Below are 10,521 nucleotides of genomic sequence, written 5' to 3' on the forward strand. Positions count from 1 at the left end.
TCACAACTGGAGATTATGTAATGAGGAAGAGGATACAGCCACCCATCTTCGAATGCGAAGCAACAGCTCAATGAAGATTTAACCTAACCAACGAAAAAAAAACTTAGGGAATGAAATTGTAAAGCGACAGTCAATGGCCTGATTCTTCTAAGGAGAACGATTGAGTCTATTGCACTGAACTAAGGAACTAGGAAGGTACAATAAGCCAGAAAGCTGCAGTGCCTGAGAAGCACCAACCGCTTCCTTGTATCCTTATCACCATACCATACCAAAAGAAAAAAAGCTCCTGTTTCATTTCGGAAATGGTATTTTTTTTGTATCAAGGAAAACCAAGTGACTATTCAAGTTTTTTTAAGGTGTTCAAACGTGCAATTCACTAAGGATTGCTCTAACTTTTCTTACCGGGCCAAAGATACATCAATAGCAATTGAGTTACATGCGGTCAGTACAGATAAGAGAGACTCTTATTTTATTTGGACGACGTTTCGGAAAGGGTGTGATAGGTTTTTTAAAGATATTCTTCAAATACACAGTTCCATAAGGAGTAGTTTACATTTTCTTTTTGCCAGACTAAAAACCTTCAGTAGACATGGTTACCTTGTAGTCGTATTAGGTAAGAGAAAAAGCTCTTATTTCATTTGACTGAAGTTCGAGGAGGGCTATTTTTCTTTATCAAGTAGATTATTAAAGTTTTTTTGATTGATTTATAAGATATTCTTTAAACAAATAGTTCAATGAAGAGTAATTTAACAGTAAATGGCTGGCTGCCTTGCGGTTACTTTTATAAGAGAAAAAACTGTAATTTCATTTGGCCAAAGTTTCAGAAAATATATATAATTTTTATCAAGACAAAAAAAGCCAGTAGATGTTGAAGTTTTTTTGATCTGGTACATAAGATAAACCACTATACCAACAAAAGTTCTATAGTCACTGGCTACGTGGTCACTTTAGATAATACATAAAAAATAAAAAACTCCTATTTCATGTGGTCGGCGTTAGGGAAAAATAGTTTTCTTTGTCAAGGCAAAAAAAGCTAATAGTTTTTGAAGGTTGTTTTGGTCTAAGGAGTGGATTACCTTTTTTTTACTAGACCAAATAAACTCCCTACCTTTCGGTTATTGTAGATAATAAAGAAAAAAAACGCTATTTCATTTGGCCGAAGTTTTGGAAAATGTATTTTTCTTTGAAAAGTAAAACAAAGCCAGTGGGTGCTAGAGTTTGTTTGGTCTAAATAGTAATCTAATTTTTATTTCAGACCAAAAAAACATCAATACAACTGGGTATTTTCCAGTCACTTTACATAAGAGAAAACACTCTTATTTGGCCGACTTTTTGGAAAAGATATTTTTATCAAGGAGAACTAAATGTCTATTGAAGTTATTGGTTTATTTTTTTATATAGATATTTTTCAAACACGCTATTCACCAAGATGCGGGTGCTTTTTTTATATAAAAAACCTCAATAACTGCCTTGATAAAGAAAATCTATTTTTAAAACCTTCAAATTTTTGCATAATGTTTGATGATAAGAAAGATTTCGTAGAAACATACAGCCTATTGCAAGAAAAAAAATGAAATTAACGTATTACTATGACCATCTACAACATTTCTTGTGATGTAGGTGTAATCGCGGGAAGAATTTCTTTTGCAGCAATAATAAACTAAAAGTTAATTAATCTCTAAAATTTTGTCTTTCTGGGAAAAAATGGTCTTAATATAAATTTGAATTATTGCAGTGGCATGCATTTTTGTCCGTTTGATTAATATTATCAACTAAAATAGGTCATTTAAAGTAGACGGATACTTAGTTTAAAGGCATGACGGATTTGTAAGGAATTTGAGGACTAGAATGAAAAAGAGAAAATGTATGAAACACTCAGCATTTCCTATTTTTTTCTAATTATTTCCAACTTTACCCCTGGATTTTAAAAACTCTTTTACTACTTTTAAAAAACACTCGTTTAATGATCGGGCATTTTCTTGTCGAACTTGCCCAACGAGGTGAACATTGCTATAAAAACATAATAATTTTAAAGTTTCCAGACAAATTTACACTCCGTTTATAAAGGCAATGGTTTATTGATAACAGTACAAATGATCTCAGTCATATTTAAAACGTCGACTGTTCAATTAAATCCAAATCAACATAGTGTGAACATAAGAGTTTAATTAACCGAATGGATACATAAAATAATATTGAACTATTCACAGGTAATCGATGATATAGAACATTGACAGTTGCAAACAGTTAAATAAGTTAAATTGTATTGTATATATAGTTAAGTCAAATTTGTGAATTTTAAATGGTACAAAAATTGTTTTATATTTAGAACCGATTTTATATTGAATAATGAACCGGATTTTAAACAATTCACAGCTGATAAGACAGACCAGTTAACTATATTTCATACAAATTCAATTGATTTTTGCCCTATTTGAAAATCAACCACGGTTTATAATAAGTACGGCAAACCCTTTGAGAGACTTTATTGGGAGAATTCATCGTCATGAAATATAAAAAATAAAATAAAAGCGGTATATTTTGTTCATAACTGACTAATTAACAAGGATAAAAATAATTACATCGAAAAAGTTGAACTTTTATTTCAATGAAACATTTCAAAATAGACGCGAAAAAGGACTAAAATCATAATGAAAAATTTCATCTCGATCCTCGAAGATGGTTAAATATTAAAAATTATATCGATTTTTTTTAAATAATTATTTACTGAAAGAGTAATCTTCCGTTATGTTATCCGGCGTTCAACTCTCCAAAAAGATTACTTGTTATATTATAAGAATATATAAAAATTCGGAAATATTCAGAAATGTAATTTATGAGTGTTAAAAATTGTAAAATTATAAAATAAATTGTCTCTGGGCAATTTTTTGTTTAAATCTTCAAAACTATTGAAAAAACTATCACTTTAAATTAAAGTTGTATAGTGTTTAAAGTCGACTTCGAAGTTAATTGGTTTAGGGGAATATGTATTTTAAATAAAAATTTGTCCTTAGGTAGCGAAAAATTGCAAGAATGTATTTGTAAGCTGGTGGAAACTCACGGGATTTCAGCCGGGCCGAGGGCGTTCCGGCCGGGCCGGGCGGACATTTTTCACCCCTGCTGTTTCTCAAATTCGGAGGCGGTCTTTTATTTCCCTATATTTTTCCTATTTATCAACACACAAAAATTTAAATAATTACAGAATTCTTTTAATCGGCCACATTGAAAAAAAATTGAACAACATCCTCTAAAATCCATCCAGCAAATAGTCAACCAATAACTTGAAATACACTTCATAGAAAAAATATACGTGCGCTTGTAATAACAAATAAAATAGCACAAATCTTTACAAAAGCTTCTTCGAATTATATAAAACCATTTATTTCCACCGCAAAGACATAAAAATATACCAACAAACAATATAAGAAAGCAAAAACCATTTTTTTCATTTGTTTGAGAAATTGATTCATTTACTATCTTGACGAAGGCTGAAATTCATCCGAAAGCTCTAGCAAAACAAATTTTGTTGATTTCTATCCACTAAACAAATGCTTCAACCTCAATACTCCAACTTCAAAAGAATTATCATCAATAAGCTGCATACAACCTCACAGCGATTATAACGTCGGATATATAAAAAAAATGTCACTGGTGAAGGCCGAAAATAGTCCTAAAGGTCTAGCAAGATCGTTAAATTTCGTTGATTTCTTACAGAAAAAACTCTTCGAAAGCTGATAGATGCGTCCTCGAAACTATTTAAACATCGGGTGGATCACAAAATGTATCTGAAGAAAGCAATGCCGAAAGCTCGAGCAAGTCAGTAAAATTTTGTTTATTGCTTCTGCAAAACATAGGCTTCAACCTCAATACTTCAACATGAAAAGAATTATCATCGAAAAGCTACATACAACCTTTCAATGATGAAACCCTCAGAAACTTCACAAAATAATTTCCCTGAAGAAGGCTGAAAATCGTCCGAAAGCTCGAAAAAGACCATTAATTTTTGTTTATTTCTTTTTAAAAAAAATTAAACTCCAACCTCAACAGAATTATTTTCGAAAGCTGATAATTACATGCTCCACACTATTAAAACGTAGGACGCATAACAAAAAAAAGCAGTCCCTGATGAATAGCTGAACAGTCCAGCTCGAAGAAGAAAACGAAATTTTGTTGCATTATTTCGCAAAACTGATACTTCAACCTCAATATTCCCAACTTCACAGAATTGTCTTCGAAATCTGATAAATACATCCTCAAAACGATAAAAACATCGGTTGTATCACAAAATACTGTCCATGACGAAGGCTGAAAATTGGCCGAAAGCTTGAACAAAACAATTAAATTTTGTTTATTTCTGCCATACAAAAAAAAAGAACTCAACCTCGATATTCCAACTTCCAAAGAGCTATCAATGAATGATGGAAACGTCCTCAAAACGATTAAAACGTCGGGTGGATTTCAAAATGGTCTCTCTTCCTCACGCCCTCTCACTCTCACTCTCTCTCTCTCTCTCTCTCTCTCTCTCTCGCTCTCTCGCTCGCTCATGACCCAAAGAACCCTGTGAAATCCGGCAAATCTATCAACAACTTNCTCTCTCTCTCTCTCTCTCTCTCTCTCTCTCTCTCTCTCTCTCTCTCTGTCTCTAAGTAAAGTTGTAATTGAATATTGCAACAGTGGAGAAATTTTAAAAAGGATAAAATAACATTATTATAGTGAGGTTGAGTAGTTAGGAAGTAAAATCATATAAATCGATGACTAACAACCGTCAACAATACCATATTCAGATTATACTTAAACATTCTATTAAAGTAGAAAAATATATTTACCAATCCTTGGGCCTTTTCTCTCCTTTTTCAACACGAGAATTCGCCAATGATTTAAAATGCATTAGTCCCGGGCAAAAAACATCTTGAACAAGGGATCTCCTGAAAATAATTTTTTGGCGTGTTCACAGCAATTGTTTCCCGTTTAGAAGACAGATTTCCCTGCGGGCGCCGCCTATCATTGTGACATAAAAACAAACGGTTTCGCGTGAAATCCTCCCGGCCGCATTAAAATTATATTAAGTAATTTAGATAGGGTGTGCGACAGGGGTTGTTCCAAAGGAGCAGGAAGATAACATAAGGTATAGAATTTCCAAGGGGAAACGACCGGAGATCTTTGCTTTTGGTTTGATAAGGCGTCGAGGCGATAACAGTGTTTTCTCATTTTGACATTTGAATGAAAGTGTTTTCTTTGTTCTTCCTCTTGGTCTCGACCGCTAAATTATTCTCAAACCCTGAATCTTAATGGAATTTAACTATTGAAAAACGACCCGGCGAGGAATTTATTTCGGTATAATTCAAGTGAGAACTGAACGTTCGCGCAACGGAATCTTGGATCGGACTAAGGACGAAAAGTAAGGATGTGGGAGTCTGGGCCGGCCTGCTAAAAACCGGCTGGAGCTGCCGGACCAGATTTTGCCAAAAGCTCCCCCTCCGCCCGTGCTCACAATGGGATCCCCCATCCCGGCAGCTAGTCTCCTTACTCCTTCTCACATTTTTTTACAGTGGGTGACTTTCGGCAACGGGTTCGCAATTTCGGCTAACGTCTCTTTAAACCCTCGGTACCGGCCATGGGAACTTGGGGGCCCCACTTGAATAATTTTGGCTTCATCAACGGCAGGACACCTATAAAAACTTGACCCTCTGTAAAAAACAGAAAGTTTAAATTTTTAAACGTTCACCCCCGGACTCGCCCTCGGCGATTTGAAATTGCCCTTGGCTCTTTTATTACAATATTCATGAAGCGTTTTCCGGGGAAGATAAAGCCGGAAAAATTCTAAAGCGTATCATAAACCCAATGTGAACGAAAGAATTCTTTATTTTCAAAATTCCTGTAGGATGGTGGTTTTTTTATGGTGTGAATCCAGTGTTAAAAGATTCAGCAGAACAAAAAACATTTTTGAATTTTCTTGGTGCAAATAGCAAAGAGTCCAGTGTTTTTGGTCCTCTATTTCATTATTGTATTTAATGATCGTCTGCTCGTTTCCGATCATTCTCGTCTGTCAGACCAGGATGATCGGAACTATCCAAACTACAGATACTTCTACCCGCAGAAAAACAAGAGGTCTCAAAATCAATGTTTCTTTTAAGTATATAATAAAATAAACTTAAACTGTATTTTAGCAGTGGCTATTACAGGGGGGAGCCAAAGACAAAATGAAAAAGAATATTTATAGATAGCTTTTTTCTGTCAAATTAACCTTTTCCTTTTCAAATTAGCCTTCCTTAAGTTCTACCTAACTCTTTTTAATTTCAAATTAACCTTTTTTAACTTCAAAATGATCATTTTTAGTTTCCAATTAACTCTCCATTATTATTATTAATATTATTATTAGCCATACAAGCCTATGGGAAATGTTTAAATTATGGAACAAAAATTCAAAATTTTAATTAAAAAAAAAACAGAAATAAATTTTATATGTAATTTAAAATGAGATTTTTGCATACATTTGGCCTTTGGCAATAGGATAAATTAGGTTACGAGTGAATGTTTGGCGTCAGAGCTTTATAGCACTCAGAAGGGCTATAGCTACACTAAGATAGGGGGTTTGGGATGTTAGGGCTTGAAATGACCTTAGCCGTTAAAACGCCCTTAAAAATTAATAATAATAATAAGTATAAAATTATTTTAAATTATAAATTGACTAATATATAATGAGCACAACTTAAAATAAATTAATTTATTAACTGATGCAAAAAATATTTAAAAAAACTATTGTTACAAAAAATATTGTTATAAAACCCAATAAAAAAGTCGATTTTTGTTTACTATAAAGTAATTGTTCTACAGAATAATTACTTGATAGTTAAAAAATCTTGAATTAATGAACAATCATTTGTTTTGATATTTAATTTTATACAATTTTTACTTTTAATTGTAATTAATTTTCCTTTGATATTTTTTAAATTTTCAAATTATAAGATTACTCTTTATTTTTATATTTAATGTGATTTGTAATTAATTTTATTGTGGTTTTATAAGAAGCCAATTATTTTATATCTCAACAAAAATTGCATATATACAGGAATTTTAGTTTACTTAGGTAATTATTTTTCATACCAACTCCTAACATTGGTTCAAACAAAGGGCTAATTTAAAATTTAAACCACGTTCTCAAAATTAACGAGTTATGTGAGCTTGGCACACATAAAAAAAGCGTTTAAAAACAAATATTTAAAAAAAATCATCAAAAATGTCCGATTTTAAAGTTTTTCGAAGAGCAAAGCAAATTTTTTTTGCCAAACTTTGTCAAAAAAAAGTTAATTTGACGGTAAAAAGGATTAAATGCCTTAAAAAGGCATTTTAAGTATGAAAATACAACAGATAATATAAGCCTGATAACTTTTACTTCGATTAGAAAAGTAATAGCCAATGACAAGCGATGAACCAACTAAAAAAATTTAAATGAATATTAACGTGCATAAGATTTAAAAAAAAATTATTTTTCAATATTGAAGCTCTCAATAAAATTGAACATATTCGTTGGTTTTCTGCTTCATATTTGAAGAAAAACAAGTTTATCTAAATTATTATTTAAACATGCGCCAATATATTTCTTTAAGTAAAAAAATGAACTTTGTACATTGAACAGTTTAAAAAAATGTTTTAGTTTCTCCTTTTCAAATTATTACAGACAGAGCATATCCACATGAGTCCATCCTGCTTTCTTACCATGTGAATGCCTTTCTTTTTTAATAAGTAAATTAATTGTAAATAATATCCGGACTTACACAAGAAGGTAATTTTTCCGGAAAATGGGTTAAAATTTAGGGCCTTTCTATGTTTATTAAACACAGATTTATTTTTTTCATTCAATAAAATATTTTCTTGTTTGCGATTAAAATATTGAGGATCGTTAAGACACTATTCGTTACGTCGTAGATAAATTACTAAATTTTGAAATGTATAGAATCAACCTCAGTTGTTTACTCATGAATAAGACTTAAATAATAAATGATGAAAGGAGGTTCTCAAGAGTAAACCAATTTAATATTTTATTTAAGCAATTCTTGACTGATTGGGTTCAATTTCAAGTTCGGTCCTCACATAATGACTTGGTGTATTGTGAGCAAGTTGTACAGTTGCTTAAAATAAATTTGTAATTTGCTTTTGCCACGTTTATCACAAGATAAATCTTGATGAGCTCAGGAAAAATAACGTATCTTAATCTGAGTGATGTTTCTCCTTGTGATTCATTGGATGATAGTCCATAATAGAATTGAGAATGAGAGGACGATCCCCATGTGAGAAACTCTTCGGGGGACATATGAAATAGGCGTTTTTGCATGTCGGTAAAGAATGTTTTGTGCTCGATTGTTGCCTGTCCCACCCTTCTGAAGGGGACGAAAACCGCTGTCCCATCCCTGAGAAATAGTTCGGATCTTACTAGTTAGCCAATTCTTCTTGTTTTTTTTTTTTTTATATAACACAGTCAACGCATTTTTTTTACCGAATTTGGTCGATTTCCTCCTTGCAGTTTTGGCCTGTTCCAGCGTGTTTCAGACATCTTCATTGTTGGAACAAGTTACAAAATTTAGCAAAGATTTTGGCAGACGACAGATACGATTAAGATCTCCGAAGTGTTATTATACACAAGGCAGCTAAAATATATTTTAAAAAACTTTTCACCATTTCTATCTCCTTCCGGTGTAATTTGGACGTTAGTTTACTTAGTCATGAAAAATAATCAAATTAGGTTATGTAAGTAAAATAAAGTATAATGCTTGATTTGTGTTATTATCGTTGCCGATTATCAAGGGGGCCAGTAAATTTCCACCCCAACTTAGTGCCCACTCCGGAAAGCGGAACGCAGGTAACCTTTCTTCCCACGACCGGTTTTTGCACGGAACAGTTACTTTTTTTATATTCACTTTTACTATTTTGCATCCTTAATGGGGACGGTGGGAAAGTGAAATCCGCCTACCGGCTCAAGTACCGTCTCACTCTTGTCCTCCCTTCACAAGAAGCCGGTTATTTCAACTTCTCACCCTCTTCTTCGCCCCCACCGGGTCCATAGAAGGTTATAAAAAGTTTTATCGTTGTGATTAGTTTACAATGTCAGTAAGTTTTTTTTCATATTCAACCCCTTTCTCTATTATTCTATGCTAAAAGCCGAATAACTAAACAAATTTTTTTTTTTTTGTAAGAATGTGAAGAATCCTCCAACGTCCAGTCTGTCAGACCGCATTTGCAAATATATATAAATAATATATTGCTTATTTAATTTAAGTTACTTTTATTTAATCTAACATATAATTTTTCCTTTCCTATAGGCTAGTAAGGTCCATAATACATTTCTTCAGGAAAAATTGCTGTTTACTGCTGAATAAGAACTTGAACTCAGGCATACCGAAGGGTGACCCATAATCCACAAAATTGTTTGAAGCAATCTTGCTTTGAAAAAATGAAGATTTAGTGAATTCTTCGCCTGGTCTGCGAGGTGATGAACCGCTTTGGTGGTTCTACAATAGTTCATCCTGGCTTATGCTCGCTGAGCTGGTCTGTCAGAGGAACTTCGCTGATCGGTTACGACCAAATAAAAGGTTTTATTAAATTTTATAGTAAACGTTTTTGAAGAATTGCTTTTTGCTCAAGGAAATTGAAAAATCCAAGTATGAATACCTTGTTTTGATCCTCGCTTGACTGCATAAAACTTACAAAAAATTTATATATTTATTTTTACATAAATATAAAACTAGAAAAAAAATTTATTCAGTAGAAAAACACAAAAACAAACAAAAACCAATCAAATATTTAAATTCCTTCACTGGAGGAAAGTTGAATATTGAAAACCTGTATATAGTTTTTATCCATCAACCCTTTCTAACTTGGGAAAACACTTTTTTAATTTCAAATTAACACTTTCTAACTACAAATTAACGCTTTTTCATTTCAAATTAATTCTTTCATTAAAGTATTAAAAAACCTAACAGATATTATCAAATGTAGGCATGTACTGTAAAATTCCTTTGTTTTTGCGATTTTTTTAGAATCTAAAATAATTGATCTCTTAGAAGACGATATGAAAATGGATTACATTTTCCATTAAATCGATGTTTTTTAAATATAAAATAATTGGTCTACTAATTATTTATTTCTCGCTATAATATTAAAACAGTTTTGGCTGTAGTGTGAGGGAGGGATAAGGATTTATACGAATTTTAATCATGTAATAAGAGAAAAAGATTAGTACTTTCTTAGTTTAAACTTAAAAAAACCATGTCATATATTATGTTGAAAAGAAGGGAAATAAAAATAAGTATAATTTGAAATTTGTAAACTTTCAAAAAATCAGTGATTATTTTAATCCAGAAGTTAGCTACGTTATGTTTTTTGTCCGAATTCAAATTATAAAAGATTTTCCTCGAGGTATGTCAATTTTTTACACAGTAGTAACCAGCTTTATACGACCAATCGAATAACAAAACATCGCTAGAAATGGATTGCAATTCGCGAAGTTACGGAAGTGTTTTATCA

The sequence above is a fragment of the Cimex lectularius genome, unplaced genomic scaffold (genome assembly GCF_000648675.2).
Source record: "Cimex lectularius strain Harlan isolate CLEC.00 unplaced genomic scaffold, Clec_2.1 scaffold118, whole genome shotgun sequence".
Classification (NCBI taxonomy): Eukaryota; Metazoa; Arthropoda; class Insecta; order Hemiptera; family Cimicidae; genus Cimex; species Cimex lectularius.